We start from the raw sequence: 19,065 nt of genomic DNA, 5'->3' as shown, positions 1-19,065 counted from the left end.
AATCTTCGGGTCATTAAACTCATGGGAGTGGGACCCATATGACGATGTTTATGATAGTGTGTTGGTGTGTTGTGGATTATAGGGTAACATTCCTAACGGAATACCCCTGTCGTTGTGACTGTGCCGATAGGTGGAAGGGTGTAAGACTTGGTGTTCTCAAGCATCTCCTTAGTGTTAGATGAAGGGTTTCGTTAGGCTATATCGTTTTGGCCTTGTGAAAATTGCGGGTAGCGTGTGATCGCTAGGAACCTTCGATAAGACGATAAACCGTAAGGTTTGTCGGGTATGAATGACTTCAGATCATTATTATAGAGAGACGGGTGACATCGGGTGTATGGAACCTAAAGATCGAGTTCTAAAATTTAGTAGGTTGTGGCGGGAGTCTATATGACACTGCGTCAGGTGCCTTCGTATACCTGCTAGTGTGATGTTCAACTCCGATGATGGTGTGATCACTTTGTGCTTAGGGTGCCCGTGAGATACCCTTGGAAGCATCGGAGATTATAATAGTGATCGACGGGTGATGGTAATTCGACGGTTGCAAAAGTCGAAGTTTAAGAGCATTGTGACGAATACTTCTTATGAAGTGACGGGTGAGCGAATCTTGTTGCTCTTAAGTGATAGACGGGTAAAGATGACCGGTGAGCCGTGACGGACTTAATGGTCGGTTAGTCCGAAGGGTTTTGATGAAGTGTTGATATTGTAGTGGACGAAATTATGGTGTCAGAATTGGTCACTTTTCTCCATAAGAGTGAGCAATTGTTGATAACGATTCGTCAAGTGGAAGGTCGGGTGATCTCGACTGAGAATCACGACTAAGTAAGCGGCGTGACATATGCCTAGGCTTAGAGGCATATGTAAGACTTTGGTGGAGTTTGCTTTTCGAACGATTAAGGTAGTTAGTTATGAATTGTGGTATGAAGGTGCGATTTCATCGCGTGTACGACGTCTCAAGTGATTGTGCATGTCGCCTCTGAGAGCCTAAAGCGAATTTGCGGTGAATTGATGTTTATGACCAACGGTGAGAATGGTCAGGTGTGACATGGAATTACAAATTCTGCGGGATGTTATCATCTTGGCGGTGAGAATAGGGAGATAAATCCTAAGTGGGGGAGTTTTTACTGCCGCCCGAGGAAAACTCCAGTAGTGTTATGTATAGTGAAATGTTGGAGCGTACCGTGCTAAGCCTCAATGGGTATTCAGAGCTCCTAACGAGGAAGAGTGACGGGTTGCTAATGTCGACTCGAGATCGTGCTTTACGATTGTGAGTTACAACTCGAGAATGTTATGCGTGAAGATTGTGATGATGGGATCTAAGGAAGTGTAAGACTTCCTATGTAAGGTGGTCGTGTAGTACCAATGTGCGGTATGAGACCAAATGTGAAGTTTAAGATTCCGGAGTGAGAGAATGAAGTTGTCATTGCGGGTGCTCCCGTAGTGAAAAATCTGGGTTGTCGTGAAACCCGGACAGCATAATTGAATGAGAACAAGTTCGATATCGTGATGAATATCGTATTTTCCCTGTCGGGAAACGCAATCGTGGAGATTGTCAGTGGATTATTCCACTTTATGGACGAATGTGAGGCGGAGAGTGTCGATTCTGATTGTCTCACATCGAGACACGCGGATGTTGTTTGTTTGCGAGAGTGTGTTCCCTAGTAATGCGACTGTTAGTTGCATTGAAATGTCGAGACCATCTTTAACGGACGGTCTAGGTAGGAAGGTCCACCCGGCGTGGTGAATATTTTTGTAGATCGTGTGGCGAATTGCGGAATTTTGTGATGATAATTCGCCTTGACGGGATTCTAGTATATGATTAGTCTCCATGCTAGTACTAGGAAGCCGTCTGGTGTGGTTGTGTCGTAGGGTTTAGAGGAGGAACCCTCGTTGAGTGTTGATGTTTTGCTCAGCACATGGTGTATTATTGTTGTCCTGGATTAATCCAGTGACGGATTGGTCGTGTGCGGATTGACTGACTGAGTGATATGGTTACGGACGTAGCTTGTGGCGAGTTGTAGCCGAGAGAAATTGAAGGTATATGTAGTGATTTTCGTATTTTCCTATATGGAAACTCTGGACGTTGAGTGTATGAGTTATCGTTTGTTGCGGTAGTGCACGCTAGTAATTATTAGTGTGTGGTTAGATCTACGGATTTGTAGAAGATGTTATGGATGTCGGGCTTGGTTGTGTTTCGTAAGATCGTGAGGCGTGACGACGATGTTTGTCGGCAAATTATTCTACCCTTAGGACGATTGTGAAGTGTATGGTATGAGTTTGGATACTCGGCGTAGGAGCAACGGTTACGGTTGTTTCGACTCGTGGGTTGATTACCCAATATTGTTATATTATGATGCATTGGTGCACGAAGCGAGAGTGCGGATGCAAGTACTACTTGTGTGACTCCGCATTGGAAGCGGAGATGTTCAAGGGAGAACTGCTTAACTTCTATTATAGGTGCGGATCACGAGGACGTGATCCAATTTAAGTGGGGGAGAGTTGTAACACCCGTTTTCAGTTACGAGTTATTTCGAACGACATTCGAAATACGAGGCATGTAAGTGTATATTTGGATCCCAAATAAAGTTGGAGTTGATGTTCTAAAACCTTACCATTGGATAGTAAATCTCATTACGTTTACAACGATATTTGGTTCATAAAAAACGGAGCTACGGTTTGAAAGTTACGACCAAAACAAGTTCAGTTTCAGGCTCAGTTCATTGGGACTCCGTCCAGACTTTGGGACGCCGTCCAAGAATGAAGGGTGGGACGCCGTCCGGCCATTTTGGACGCCGTTCAAAGTGCCTGACAGGCCAACAGCTGTATTTTAAAGGTTTTAAAAGAGGGTATTTGAGTCTTTTCACTTGGGGGTCGGTTTTGAGCCATTAAAACTGATCCACTCTCATTCTTATCCTCATTTCACCTCCTCAAACACTCTCATCAAACCCTAGTGAGAGAGAGAGGTTCTAGCGAGAGAGAGTTGGGGATTTGGAGAAGAAGAAGTGTGATTCGGGTCGGGTCTCAAGAGTTAAAGTTGTTCACCTCGTTCACGGCTACGTGGTGGTAGTGTTGGTAAGCTCCAAATCCGAATTTCTTTGTTAAGATTATTGTTTGAGGGTTTTTGGGGAAGATTCATGTATGTAAACCCGAATTGGTGACTTAGGGTTTCAATTGATGGAATTGTTAGTTTGGACCTTGCATGTGTTAGTTAAACCTTAGAACACTTATATTGACTTGATTTTTGGGTGTAAACCCTAATCTAGGTCAAAATGGGTCGAATGGGTATTTTGGAAAGTTAGTCACTAGCCGTTAGTGATTAAAGATGTTTTTGGGACTTATGTCAAAATGGGTTGACTTAGATGGGTCAAATTTGGTAATGACTTTAATTTTGGATTAATTGGATGATAAGCAATTTTGGTTAAGACCTAGATTGGTTTAAATGGTGTCAAATATAATTTTGGTTAAATTGTACTTGTTGGATGGGTCGGAATTACCACCCGTAGTGGTAATTGGTGAAGTCCACTTTATGTGTCTAAATGGGCGGTTTGTGGTGATAGGTGTAAACCCTTGGTTAAGGGTGTTGAAGTCGAATTCTCTCGTAGAGAATGTATGTTGATTGTTTGTATATCTATATGCGTATTATAGGTAAAAGGTTTGCTCGGTTGCTTTTGGAGGCGATTTACGTTTATGACTTGTGCGGGCAATTCGAGGTGAGTGGAATAATTATATGTGTAGGTATATAATGTATCTATTTGTTGTAGCGTGAAATGTGTAGTGTCGAGGTGCTAAGACACCATGTTTCACGTGAAGAGTGTAGCATCGAGGTGTTAAGATGCCACTCGGGTGTAGCATCGAGGTGTTAAGATGCCACCTAGGAGTGTAGTGTCGAGGTGTTAAGACACCACTCCGTAAAATAATGAGTGTTGCATCGAGGTGTTAAGATGCCACTCGGGGTGATGTGCCGAGGTGTTAAGGTGCCACCCTAGGGGTTAGTGGTGCGAGGTGTTAAGTGCCCTAACGGATGTTATGTGAAATGTCCCGTTCTTATTGATTAAAAACGTTCCATATTAATTGATTTCGTTGCGAGGTTTTGACCTCTATATGAGACGTTTTTCAAAGACTGCATTCATTTTTAAAACAAACCATAACCTTTATTTCATAAATAAAGGTTTAAAAAGCTTTACGTAGATTATCAAATAATGATAATCTAAAATATCCTGTTTACACACGACCATTACATAATGGTTTACAATACAAATATGTTACATCGAAATCAGTTTCTTGAATGCAGTTTTTACACAATATCATACAAACATGGACTCCAAATCTTGTCCTTATTTTAGTATGCAACAGCGGAAGCTCTTAGTATTCACCTGAGAATAAACATGCTTTAAACGTCAACAAAAATGTTGGTGAGTTATAGGTTTAACCTATATATATCAAATCGTAACAATAGACCACAAGATTTCATATTTCAATACACATCCCATACATAGAGATAAAAATCATTCATATGGTGAACACCTGGTAACCGACAATAACAAGATGCATATATAAGAATATCCCCATCATTCCGGGACACCCTTCGGATTTGATATAAATTTCGAAGTACTAAAGCATCCGGTACTTTGGATGGGGTTTGTTAGGCCTAATAGATCTATCTTTAGGATTCGCGTCAATTAGGGTGTCTGTTCCCTAATTCTTAGATTACCAGACTTAATAAAAAGGGGCATATTCGATTTCGATAATTCAACCATAGAATGTAGTTTCACGTACTTGTGTCTATTTTGTAAATCATTTATAAAACCTGCATGTATTCTCATCCCAAAAATATTAGATTTTAAAAGTGGGACTATAACTCACTTTCACAGATTTTTACTTCGTCGGGAAGTAAGACTTGACCACTGGTTGATTCACGAACCTATAACAATATATACATATATATCAAAGTATGTTTAAAATATATTTACAACACTTTTAATATATTTTGATGTTTTAAGTTTATTAAGTCAGCTGTCCTCGTTAGTAACCTACAACTAGTTGTCCACAGTTAGATGTACAGAAATAAATCGATAAATATTATCTTGAATCAATCCACGACCCAGTGTATATGTATCTCAGTATTGATCACAACTCAAACTATATATATTTTGGAATCAACCTCAACCCTGTATAGCTAACTCCAACATTCACATATAGAGTGTCTATGGTTGTTCCGAAATATATATAGATGTGTCGACATGATAGGTCGAAACGTTGTATACGTGTCTATGGTATCTCAAGATTACATAATATACAATACAAGTTGATTAAGTTATGGTTGGAATAGATTTGTTACCAATTTTCACGTAGCTAAAATGAGAAAAATTATCCAATCTTGTTTTACCCATAACTTCTTCATTTTAAATCCGTTTTGAGTGAATCAAATTGCTATGGTTTCATATTGAACTCTATTTTATGAATCTATACAGAAAAAGTATAGGTTTATAGTCGGAAAAATAAGTTACAAGTCGTTTTTGTAAAGGTAGTCATTTCAGTCGAAAGAACGACGTCTAGATGACCATTTTAGAAAACATACTTCCACTTTGAGTTTAACCATAATTTTTGGATATAGTTTCATGTTCATAATAAAAATAATTTTCTCAGAATAACAACTTTTAAATCAAAGTTTATCATAGTTTTTAATTAACTAACCCAAAACAGCCTGCGGTGTTACTACGACGGCGTAAATCCGGTATTACGGTGTTTTTCGTGTTTCCAGGTTTTAAATCATTAAGTTAGCATATCATATAGATATAGAACATGTGTTTAGTTGATTTTAAAAGTCAAGTTAGAAGGATTAACTTTTATTTGCGAACAAGTTTAGAATTAACTAAACTATGTTCTAGTGATTACAAGTTTAAACCTTCGAATAAGATAGCTTTATATGTATGAATCGAATGATGTTATGAACATCATTACTACCTTAATTTCCTTGGATAAACCTACTAGAAAAGGGAAAAATGGATCTAGCTTCAATGGATCCTTGGATGGCTCGAAGTTCTTGAAGCAGAATCATGACACGAAAACAAGTTCAAGTAAGATCATCACTTGAAATAAGATTGTTATAGTTATAGAAATTGAACCAAAGTTTGAATATGATTATTACCTTGTATTAGAATGATAACCTACTGTAAGAAACAAAGATTTGTTGAGGTTGGATGATCACCTTACAAGATTGGAAGTGAGCTAGCAAACTTGAAAGTATTCTTGATTTTATGAAACTAGAACTTTTGGAATTTATGAAGAACACTTAGAACTTGAAGATAGAACTTGAGAGAGATCAATTAGATGAAGAAAATTGAAGAATGAAAGTGTTTGTAGGTGTTTTTGGTCATTGGTGTATGGATTAGATATAAAGGATATGTAATTTTGTTTTCATGTAAATAAGTCATGAATGATTACTCATATTTTTGTAATTTTATGAGATATTTCATGCTAGTTGCCAAATGATGGTTCCCACATGTGTTAGGTGACTCACATGGGCTGCTAAGAGCTGATCATTGGAGTGTATATACCAATAGTACATACATCTAAAAGCTGTGTATTGTACGAGTACGAATACGGGTGCATACGAGTAGAATTGTTGATGAAACTGAACGAGGATGTAATTGTAAGCATTTTTGTTAAGTAGAAGTATTTTGATAAGTGTCTTGAAGTCTTTCAAAAGTGTATGAATACATATTAAAACACTACATGTATATACATTTTAACTGAGTCGTTAAGTCATCGTTAGTCGTTACATGTAAATGTTGTTTTGAAACCTTTAGGTTAATGATCTTGTTGAATGTTGTTAACCCATTGTTTATTATAACAAATGAGATGTTAAATTGTTATATTATCATGATATTATGATATATAATATATCTCAGTATGATGTATATACAGTTAAATGTCGTTACAACGATAATCGTTACATATATGTCTCGTTTCGAAATCATTAAGTTAGTAGTCTTATTTTTACATATGTATTTCATTGTTAATACACTTAATAATATATTTACTTATCATTTAACATAATTAACCAAGTGTATCAATATCTTAATATGATTCATATGTACCTAGTAAGACGTTGTTATAACGATAATCGTTATATATATCGTTTTCGAGTTTCTTAAATTAATAGTCTCATTTTTATGTATATAACTCATTGTTAAAATACCTAATGAGATACATACTTATAATAAAAACATGTTAACTATATATATAACCATATATATGTCATCATATAGTTTTTACAAGTTTTAACGTTCGTGAATCACCGGTCAACTTGGGTGGTCAATTGTCTATATGAGACACATTTCAATTAATCAAGTCTTAACAAGTTTGATTGCTTAACATGTTGGAAACATTTAATCATGTAAATATCAATCTCAATTAATATATATAAACATGGAAAAGTTCGGGTCACTACAGTACCTACCCGTTAAATAAATTTCGTCCCGAAATTTTAAGCTGTTGAAGGTGTTGACGAATCTTCTGGAAATAGATGCGGGTATTTCTTCTTCATCTGATCTTCACGCTCCCAGGTGAACTCGGGTCCTCTACGAGCATTCCATCGAACCTTAACAATTGGTATCTTGTTTTGCTTAAGTCTTTTAACCTCACGATCCATTATTTCGACGGGTTCTTCGATGAATTGGAGTTTTTCGTTGATTTGGATTTCATCTAACGGAATAGTGAGATCTTCTTTAGGAAAACCATTCTTCAAATTTGAGACGTGGAAAGTGTTATGTACAGCCGCGAGTTGTTGAGGTAACTCAAGTCGGTAAGCTACTGGTCCGACACGATCAATAATCTTGAATGGTCCAATATACCTTGGATTTAATTTCCCTCGTTTACCAAATCGAACAACGCCTTTCCAAGGTGCAACTTTAAGCATGACCATCTCTCCAATTTCAAATTCTATATCTTTTCTTTTAATGTCAGCGTAGCTCTTTTGTCGACTTTGGGCGGTTTTCAACCGTTGTTGAATTTGGATGATCTTCTCGGTAGTTTCTTGTATAATCTCCGGACCCGTAATCTGTCTATCCCCCACTTCACTCCAACAAATCAGAGACCTGCACTTTCTACCATAAAGTGCTTCAAACGGCGCCATCTCAATGCTTGAATGGTAGCTGTTGTTGTAGGAAAATTCTGCTAACGGTAGATGTCGATCCCAACTGTTTCCGAAATCAACAACACATGCTCGTAGCATGTCTTCAAGCGTTTGTATTGTCCTTTCACTCTGCCCATCAGTTTGTGGATGATAGGAAGTACTCATGTCTAGACGAGTTCCTAATGCTTCCTGTAATGTCTGCCAGAATCTTGAAATAAATCTGCCATCCCTATCAGAGATAATAGAGATTGGTATTCCATGTCTGGAGACGACTTCCTTCAAATACAGTCGTGCTAACTTCTCCATCTTGTCTTCTTCTCTTATTGGCAGGAAGTGTGCTGATTTGGTGAGACGATCAACTATTACCCAAATAGTATCAAAACCACTTGCAGTCCTTGGCAATTTAGTGATGAAATCCATGGTAATGTTTTCCCATTTCCATTCCGGGATTTCGGGTTGTTGAAGTAGACCTGATGGTTTCTGATGCTCAGCTTTGACCTTAGAACACGTCAAACATTCTCCCACGTATTTAGCAACATCGGCTTTCATACCCGGCCACCAAAAATGTTTCTTGAGATCCTTGTACATCTTCCCCGTTCCAGGATGTATTGAGTATCTAGTTTTATGAGCTTCTCTAAGTACCATTTCTCTCATATCTCCAAATTTTGGTACCCAAATCCTTTCAGCCCTATACCGGGTTCCGTCTTCCCGAATATTAAGATGCTTCTCCGATCCTTTGGGTATTTCATCCTTTAAATTTCCCACTTTTAAAACTCCTTGTTGCGCCTCCTTTATTTGAGTAGTAAGGTTATTATGAATCATTATATTCATAGATTTTACTCGAATGGGTTCTCTGTCCTTCCTGCTCAAGGCATCGGCTACCACATTTGCCTTCCCCGGGTGGTAACGAATCTCAAAGTCGTAATCATTCAATAATTCAATCCACCTACGCTGCCTCATATTCAGTTGTTTCTGATTAAATATGTGTTGAAGACTTTTGTGGTCGGTATATATAATACTTTTGACCCCATATAAGTAGTGCCTCCAAGTCTTTAATGCAAAAACAACCGCGCCTAATTCCAAATCATGCGTCGTATAATTTTGTTCGTGAATCTTCAATTGTCTAGACGCATAAGCAATCACCTTCGTTCGTTGCATTAATACACAACCGAGACCTTGCTTTGATGCGTCACAATAAATCACAAAATCATCATTCCCTTCAGGCAATGACAATATAGGTGCCGTAGTTAGCTTTTTCTTTAATAACTGAAACGCTTTCTCTTGTTCATCATTCCATTCAAATTTCTTCCCTTTATGCGTTAATGCAGTCAAGGGTTTTGCTATTCTGGAAAAGTCTTGGATGAACCTTCTGTAGTAACCAGCTAGTCCTAAAAACTGGCGTATGTGTTTCGGAGTTTTCGGGGTTTCCCACTTTTCAACAGTTTCTATCTTTGCCGGATCCACCTTAATACCTTCTTTGTTCACTATGTGACCGAGGAATTGAACTTCTTCCAACCAAAATGCACACTTTGAAAACTTAGCGTACAATTCTTCCTTCCTCAATACTTCTAACACCTTTCTCAAATGTTCACCGTGTTCTTGGTCATTCTTTGAGTAAATAAGTATGTCATCAATGAAAACAATGACAAACTTGTCAAGGTATGGTCCACACACTCGGTTCATAAGGTCCATGAACATAGCTGGTGCATTAGTTAAACCAAACGGCATGACCATAAACTCGTAATGACCGTAACGTGTTCTGAAAGCAGTCTTTGGAATATCATCTTCTTTCACCCGCATTTGATGATACCCGGAACGTAAGTCAATCTTTGAATAAACAGACGAGCCTTGTAGTTGATCAAATAAGTCGTCGATTCTCGGTAGTGGGTAGCGGTTCTTGATGGTAAGTTTGTTCAACTCTCGGTAGTCGATACACAACCTGAATGTACCATCTTTCTTCTTGACAAACAAAACAGGAGCTCCCCACGGTGATGTGCTTGGTCGAATGAAACCACGCTCTAAAAGTTCTTGTAATTGGCTTTGCAGTTCTTTCATCTTGCTGGGTGCGAGTCTGTAAGGAGCACGAGCTATTGGTGCAGCTCCTGGTACAAGATCTATTTGAAATTCAACGGATCGATGTGGGGGTAATCCCGGTAATTCTTTCGGAAATACATCGGGAAATTCTTTTGCAATGGGAACATCATTGATGCTCTTTTCTTCAGTTTGTACTTTCTCGACGTGTGCTAGAACAGCATAGCAACCTTTTCTTATTAGTTTTTGTGCCTTCAAATTACTAATAAGATGTAGCTTCGTGTTGCCCTTTTCTCCGTACACCATTAAGGGTTTTCTTTTTTCTCGTATAATGCGAATTGCATTTTTGTAACAAACGATCTCTGCTTTCACTTCTTTCAACCAGTCCATACCGATTATCACATCAAAACTCCCTAACTCTACTGGTATCAAATCAATCTTAAATGTTTCGCTAACCAGTTTAATTTCTCGATTCCGACATATATTATCTGCTGAAATTAATTTACCATTTGCTAATTCGAGTAAAAATTTACTATCCAAAGGCGTCAATGGACAACTTAATTTAGCACAAAAATCTCTACTCATATAGCTTCTATCCGCACCCGAATCAAATAAAACGTAAGCAGATTTATTGTCAATAAGAAACGTACCCGTAACAAGCTCCGGGTCTTCCTGTGCCTCTGCCGCATTAATATTGAAAACTCTTCCGCGGCCTTGTCCATTCGTGTTCTCCTGGTTCGGGCAATTTCTAATAATGTGGCCCGGTTTTCCACATTTATAACAAACTACATTGGCATAACTTGCTCCGACACTACTTGCTCCACCATTACTCGTTCCGACACCATTTGTTCCTTTCGTTCTATTAACCCCTGGTCCGTAGACCTCACACTTCGCCGCGCTATGACCATTTCTTTTACACTTGTTGCAAAATTTGGTGCAGAACCCCGAGTGATACTTTTCACACCTTTGGCATAGCTGCTTCTGGTTGTTGTTGTTGTTGCGGTTATTATTGTTGTTGGGATGATTGTTGTAGTTGCTGTTGCTGTTGTTGTTGTTGTTGTTGTTGGGCCGTTTTTTATAGTTGCGATTGATATTGCGATTGTTGGGATAATTGTTGCGATTATTGTTGTAATTGCTGTTGTTGTTGTATTGGTGATTCTTATCACCGTTTTCCTCCCACTTTCTTTTGACTTGCTTCACATTGGTCTCTTCAGCAGTCTGTTCTTTAATTCTTTCTTCAATCTGGTTCACTAGTTTGTGAGCCATTCTACATGCCTGTTGTATGGAGGCGGGCTCGTGTGAACTTATATCTTCTTGGATTCTTTCCGGTAATCCTTTCACAAACGCGTCGATCTTCTCTTCCTCATCTTCGAATGCTCCCGGACACAATAGGCACAATTCTGTGAATCGTCTTTCGTACGTGGTAATATCAAATCCTTGGGTTCGTAACCCTCTAAGTTCTGTCTTGAGCTTATTGACCTCGGTTCTGGGACGGTACTTCTCGTTCATCAAGTGCTTGAATGCTGACCACGGTAGTGCGTACGCATCGTCTTGTCCCACTTGCTCTAGATAGGTATTCCACCATGTTAATGCAGAACCTGTGAAGGTATGCGTAGCGTACTTCACTTTGTCCTCTTCAGTACACTTACTTATGGCAAACACCGATTCGACCTTCTCGGTCCACCGTTTCAATCCGATCGGTCCTTCGGTTCCATCAAATTCCAAAGGTTTGCAGGCAGTGAATTCTTTGTAGGTGCATCCTACACGATTTCCTGTACTGCCAGATCCAAGGTTATTGTTGGTATGTAGCGCAGCCTGCACCGCGGCTATGTTTGAAGCTAGAAAAGTACGGAATTCCTCTTCATTCATATTCACGGTGTGTCGAGTAGTCGGTGCCATTTCCTTCAAAATAGTCAAATGGAACAAGTTAATCATACAGAATATTAAGAGTAGTTAATAGTATTTCGTAGCATAATATGAACTCATTTATAAAAGCTTTTTCTTCATATTAGCATTTTATAAGTTTAAATTCGGGTAGTACCTACCCGTTAAGTTCATACTTAGTAGCTAATATACAATTCAACTACTACAATTCTATATGAAAAACTGATTGTAATAATATTTCACGTTCAAACTTTTATACAATATTTTACAAACTTACAATACCGCTTATTTTACATAAAGCATGAAATATAGCTCACAATAACTTTGATACAAGATAGTTGTGAAGATAATTCTAGCTAGTACACAAGTCGTTCAGCAAAGGCAATAAAGACACGTAATTCATACGTCCAGAAACAAGTCATGCATTCTGGTTTTACTAGGACTACTTCCCATCCTTGGTCTTGTGGAACATAACCGTTATGGCCGTTGATAAGACAGCATGTTGTAACGTCGTCAAAGGGACGAGGGTTACGTAATGACCAACAGTCTCGTAATAACCTAAAAACCTCATTTCTTATCCCAATTACCGACTCCGTTACTTGTGGGAACGTTTTGTTTAATAGTTGTAGCCCGATGTTCTTGTTCTCACTTTGGTGAGAAGCGAACATTACTAACCCGTAAGCATAACATGCTTCTTTATGTTGCATGTTAGCCGCTTTTTCTAAATCACGAAGTCCTATATTCGGATATACTGAGTCAAAATAATTTCTTAACCCGTTGCGTAAAATAGCATTTGGGTTCCCCGCAATAGATGCGTCAAAGTAAACACATCGTAACTTATGGATTTCCCAATGTGATATCCCCCATCTTCCGAACGAAAGTCTCTTATAAACCAAGACATTCTTGGAACGTTCTTCGAATGTCTTACAAACTGATCTCGCCTTAAATAGTTGTGCCGAGGAATTCTGGCCGACTCTAGACAAGATTTCATCAATCATGTCTCCGGGTAGGTCTCTTAAAATATTGGGTTGTCTATCCATTTTGTGTTTTTAAACTGTAAAATAGACAAGAGTTAGATTCATAAAAAAAAATACTTATTAATACAAGCAATTTTTACATATATCATAAAGCATAAGAACACTATATTACATATATTACACCACACGAATACAACTATCTTATTCCGACTCGCTCGTTTCTTCTTCTTCGGTTTTGGTTCGTTTTGCCAAGTTTCTAGGGATATATGATGTTCCCCTAATACGAGCCGTCGTTGTCCACATTGGTTTAGAAAAACCTGGTGGTTTAGAGGTTCCCGGGTCATTGTTACAACTTAAGGACTTCGGGGGTTGACGATACATATAAAGTTCATCGGGGTTGGAATTAGATTTCTCTATTTTTATGCCCTTTCCCTTATTATTTTCTTTTGCCTTTTTAAATTCAGTTGGGGTAATTTCTATAACATCATCGGAATTCTCGTCGGAATCCGATTCATCGGAGAATTGGTAATCCTCCCAATATTTTGCTTCCTTGGTGGAAACACCATTGACCATAATTAACCTTGGTCGGTTGGTTGAGGATTCTCTTTTACTTAACCGTTTTATTATTTCCCCCACCGGTTCCGATTCTTCTTCCGGTTCCGATTCTTCTTCCGGTTCCGATTCTTCTTCCGGTTCCGACTCTTCTTCCGGTTCCTCTTCGGGAACTTGTGAATCAGTCCACGAATCATTCCAATTTACATTTGACTCTTCATTATTATTAGGTGAGTCAATGGGACTTGTTCTAGAGGTAGACATCTATCACATAATATCAAACACTTTAAGAGATTAATATATCACATAATATTCATATGTTAAAAATATATAGTTTCCAACAAAAATGTTAAGCAATCATTTTTAAAGAAAACACGGTCGAAGTCCAGAATCACTAATGCATCCTAACAAACTCGATAAGACACACTAATGCAAATTTTCTGGTTCTCTAAGACCAACGCTCGGATACCAACTGAAATGTCCCGTTCTTATTGATTAAAAACGTTCCATATTAATTGATTTCGTTGCGAGGTTTTGACCTCTATATGAGACGTTTTTCAAAGACTGCATTCATTTTTAAAACAAACCATAACCTTTATTTCATAAATAAAGGTTTAAAAAGCTTTACGTAGATTATCAAATAATGATAATCTAAAATATCCTGTTTACACACGACCATTACATAATGGTTTACAATACAAATATGTTACATCGAAATCAGTTTCTTGAATGCAGTTTTTACACAATATCATACAAACATGGACTCCAAATCTTGTCCTTATTTTAGTATGCAACAGCGGAAGCTCTTAGTATTCACCTGAGAATAAACATGCTTTAAACGTCAACAAAAATGTTGGTGAGTTATAGGTTTAACCTATATATATCAAATCGTAACAATAGACCACAAGATTTCATATTTCAATACACATCCCATACATAGAGATAAAAATCATTCATATGGTGAACACCTGGTAACCGACAATAACAAGATGCATATATAAGAATATCCCCATCATTCCGGGACACCCTTCGGATATGATATAAATTTCGAAGTACTAAAGCATCCGGTACTTTGGATGGGGTTTGTTAGGCCCAACAGATCTATCTTTAGGATTCGCGTCAATTAGGGTGTCTGTTCCCTAATTCTTAGATTACCAGACTTAATAAAAAGGGGCATATTCGATTTCGATAATTCAACCATAGAATGTAGTTTCACGTACTTGTGTCTATTTTGTAAATCATTTATAAAACCTGCATGTATTCTCATCCCAAAAATATTAGATTTTAAAAGTGGGACTATAACTCACTTTCACAGATTTTTACTTCGTCGGGAAGTAAGACTTGGCCACTGGTTGATTCACGAACCTATAACAATATATACATATATATCAAAGTATGTTTAAAATATATTTACAACACTTTTAATATATTTTGATGTTTTAAGTTTATTAAGTCAGCTGTCCTCGTTAGTAACCTACAACTAGTTGTCCACAGTTAGATGTACAGAAATAAATCGATAAATATTATCTTGAATCAATCCACGACCCAGTGTATACGTATCTCAGTATTGATCACAACTCAAACTATATATATTTTGGAATCAACCTCAACCCTGTATAGCTAACTCCAACATTCACATATAGAGTGTCTATGGTTGTTCCGAAATATATATAGATGTGTCGACATGATAGGTCGAAACGTTGTATACGTGTCTATGGTATCTCAAGATTACATAATATACAATACAAGTTGATTAAGTTATGGTTGGAATAGATTTGTTACCAATTTTCACGTAGCAAAAATGAGAAAAATTATCCAATCTTGTTTTACCCATAACTTCTTCATTTTAAATCCGTTTTGAGTGAATCAAATTGCTATGGTTTCATATTGAACTCTATTTTATGAATCTAAACAGAAAAAGTATAGGTTTATAGTCAGAAAAATAAGTTACAAGTCGTTTTTGTAAAGGTAGTCATTTCAGTCGAAAGAACGACGTCTAGATGACCATTTTAGAAAACATACTTCCACTTTGAGTTTAACCATAATTTTTGGATATAGTTTCATGTTCATAATAAAAATCATTTTCTCAGAATAACAACTTTTAAATCAAAGTTTATCATAGTTTTTAATTAACTAACCCAAAACAGCCCGCGGTGTTACTACGACGGCGTAAATCCGGTTTTACGGTGTTTTTCGTGTTTCCAGGTTTTAAATCATTAAGTTAGCATATCATATAGATATATAACATGTGTTTAGTTGATTTTAAAAGTCAAGTTAGAAGGATTAACTTTTATTTGCGAACAAGTTTAGAATTAACTAAACTATGTTCTAGTGATTACAAGTTTAAACCTTCGAATAAGATAGCTTTATATGTATGAATCGAATGATGTTATGAACATTATTACTACCTTAATTTCCTTGGATAAACCTACTGGAAAAGAGAAAAATGGATCTAGCTTCAATGGATCCTTGGATGGCTCGAAGTTCTTGAAGCAGAATCATGACACGAAAACAAGTTCAAGTAAGATCATCACTTGAAATAAGATTGTTATAGTTATAGAAATTGAACCAAAGTTTGAATATGATTATTACCTTATATTAGAATGATAACCTACTGTAAGAAATAAAGATTTGTTGAGGTTGGATGATCACCTTACAAGATTGGAAGTGAGCTAGCAAACTTGAAAGTATTCTTGATTTTATGAAACTAGAACTTTTGGAATTTATGAAGAACACTTAGAACTTGAAGATAGAACTTGAGAGAGATCAATTAGATGAAGAAAATTGAAGAATGAAAGTGTTTGTAGGTGTTTTTGGTCGTTGGTGTATGGATTAGATATAAAGGATATGTAATTTTGTTTTCATGTAAATAAGTCATGAATGATTACTCATATTTTTGTAATTTTATGAGATATTTCATGCTAGTTGCCAAATGATGGTTCCCACATGTGTTAGGTGACTCACATGGGCTGCTAAGAGCTGATCATTGGAGTGTATATACCAATAGTACATACATCTAAAAGCTGTGTATTGTACGAGTACGAATACGGGTGCATACGAGTAGAATTGTTGATGAAACTGAACGAGGATGTAATTGTAAGCATTTTTGTTAAGTAGAAGTATTTTGATAAGTGTCTTGAAGTCTTTCAAAAGTGTATGAATACATATTAAAACACTACATGTATATACATTTTAACTGAGTCGTTAAGTCATCGTTAGTCGTTACATGTAAATGTTGTTTTGAAACCTTTAGGTTAATGATCTTGTTGAATGTTGTTAACCCATTGTTTATTATAACAAATGAGATGTTAAATTGTTATATTATCATGATATTATGATATATAATATATCTCAGTATGATGTATATACAGTTAAATGTCGTTACAACAATAATCGTTACATATATGTCTCGTTTCGAAATCATTAAGTTAGTAGTCTTATTTTTACATATGTATTTCATTGTTAATACACTTAATAATATATTTACTTATAATTTAACATAATTAACCAAGTGTATCAATATCTTAATATGATTCATATGTACCTAGTAAGACGTTGTTATAACGATAATCGTTATATATATCGTTTTCGAGTTTCTTAAATTAATAGTCTCATTTTTATGTATATAACTCATTGTTAAAATACCTAATGAGATACATACTTATAATAAAAACATGTTAACTATATATATAACCATATATATGTCATCATATAGTTTTTACAAGTTTTAACGTTCGTGAATCACCGGTCAACTTGGGTGGTCAATTGTCTATATGAGACACATTTCAATTAATCAAGTCTTAACAAGTTTGATTGCTTAACATGTTGGAAACATTTAATCATGTAAATATCAATCTCAATTAATATATATAAACATGGAAAAGTTCGGGTCACTACATTATGAACACCGATGGCGTTTTCGCGAGCGCTGTTCCCTTGTACTATTGGTTAACCATGGTTATTTGTGTTGTAGCGTAAGCATATTATATTTGTTCATATTATATATGCTTTTGTTATGCTAGCTTGATTATTGGAGGTTATAGCTTGTAATTGTGATGATAAGCTAATTGCGTTGCTAGCATGTATGCGGTATGTGAGTAAGTGTTTGCAAGTAGGTATATTATATATGTATGTGTATAATTATTGCATTCACTAAGCCTCGGCTTACCCCTCTCGTTGTTTACCTTTTTACAGGTATTGTGTTATTGATGCTAGCTAGTTGTTAGACTAGACGTGCAGGAGCGGTTGGGCTTGATGGGGTAGCTTTCGGATAATTGGACGCGGATGGGGGTTTTGGTAGTCCCCGGGATTATGCCCTTGGTATCGGGTTGGGTTGTAGAGTTCTAATCCGTCTAAAGAGATAAATGGGTCGAAACTGCTACTTTATTTGTAAAATGGGTCATTGTGAGCCCGGGGTTGTAAAACTTGTTTTTATGGTGGCAATATCTTAGTTTTACTTAATATGTCATATTGTGAAAATGGTTTCGTTGAAAAGTGTCGGGGAGCGGGTTTTTCGCTCGCGTGTAAACAAAAACTGATCAGTACTTTTTAGTTCATTGGGACGTCGTCCCAAATCCTTGGACGCCGTCCCAGTTGTAAAGGCTGGACGTCGTCCCGATTTCTGGACGCCGTCCAGATGGGCAGTCACAGAAATTTTTTTTTGTGTCGTGTTTTTGGTAAATCAATGTTGGGTTGTTACACAAAGGGTTAGAAAAACAACTTGAAGTAAAAGCCGATGGAACCCTGTATTTTGCTGGTAGGATATGGGTACCAAAATATGGTAACCTAAGGTAACTAGTACTGGATGAAGCACACAAAACGAGGTACTCAGTTCACCCAGGAAACGGGAAAATGTACCACGATCTCAAGAAGTTTTATTGGTGGCCTAATATGAAGACAGAAATTGCTACTTATGTAAGCAAATGTTTGACGTGTGCAAAGGTCAAAGCTGAGCACCAAAAGCCGTCAGGATTACTGCAACAACCGGAAATTCCGCAGTGGAAATGGGAAAGAATAACCATGGATTTTATTACGAAATTGCCAAGGACCACAAGTAGTCATGATACTATTTGGGTGATAGTTGATCGTCTAACTAAATCAGCTCACTTTCTACCAATAAAGGAGACAGACAGTATGGAGAAATTAGCACGCCTATATTTGAAGGAAGTAGTTTCCAGGCATGGTGTACCTATCTCCATCATATCTGATCGCGACATCCGATTCACATCACGTTTCTGGCAGTCATTACAAAAAGCATTGGGAACTCGATTAGATATGAGCACCGCTTATCACCCACAGACAGATGGTCAAAGTGAAAGAACAATACAAACATTGGAAGACATGTTACGGGCATGCGTGATTGACTTTGGAACCAGTTGGGATAAACACTTACCGTTGGCATAATTTTCATACAATAACAGCTATCATACGAGCATCAACGCAGCGCCATTTGAAGAACTTTACGGTAGAAAGTGCAGATCTCCTATC

This window comes from Rutidosis leptorrhynchoides, chromosome 1, assembly GCF_046630445.1.
Source record: "Rutidosis leptorrhynchoides isolate AG116_Rl617_1_P2 chromosome 1, CSIRO_AGI_Rlap_v1, whole genome shotgun sequence".
Taxonomy (NCBI): domain Eukaryota; kingdom Viridiplantae; phylum Streptophyta; class Magnoliopsida; order Asterales; family Asteraceae; genus Rutidosis; species Rutidosis leptorrhynchoides.
The sequence above is the reverse complement of the archived record's forward strand: the minus strand, read 5'-3'. Positions refer to the sequence as shown.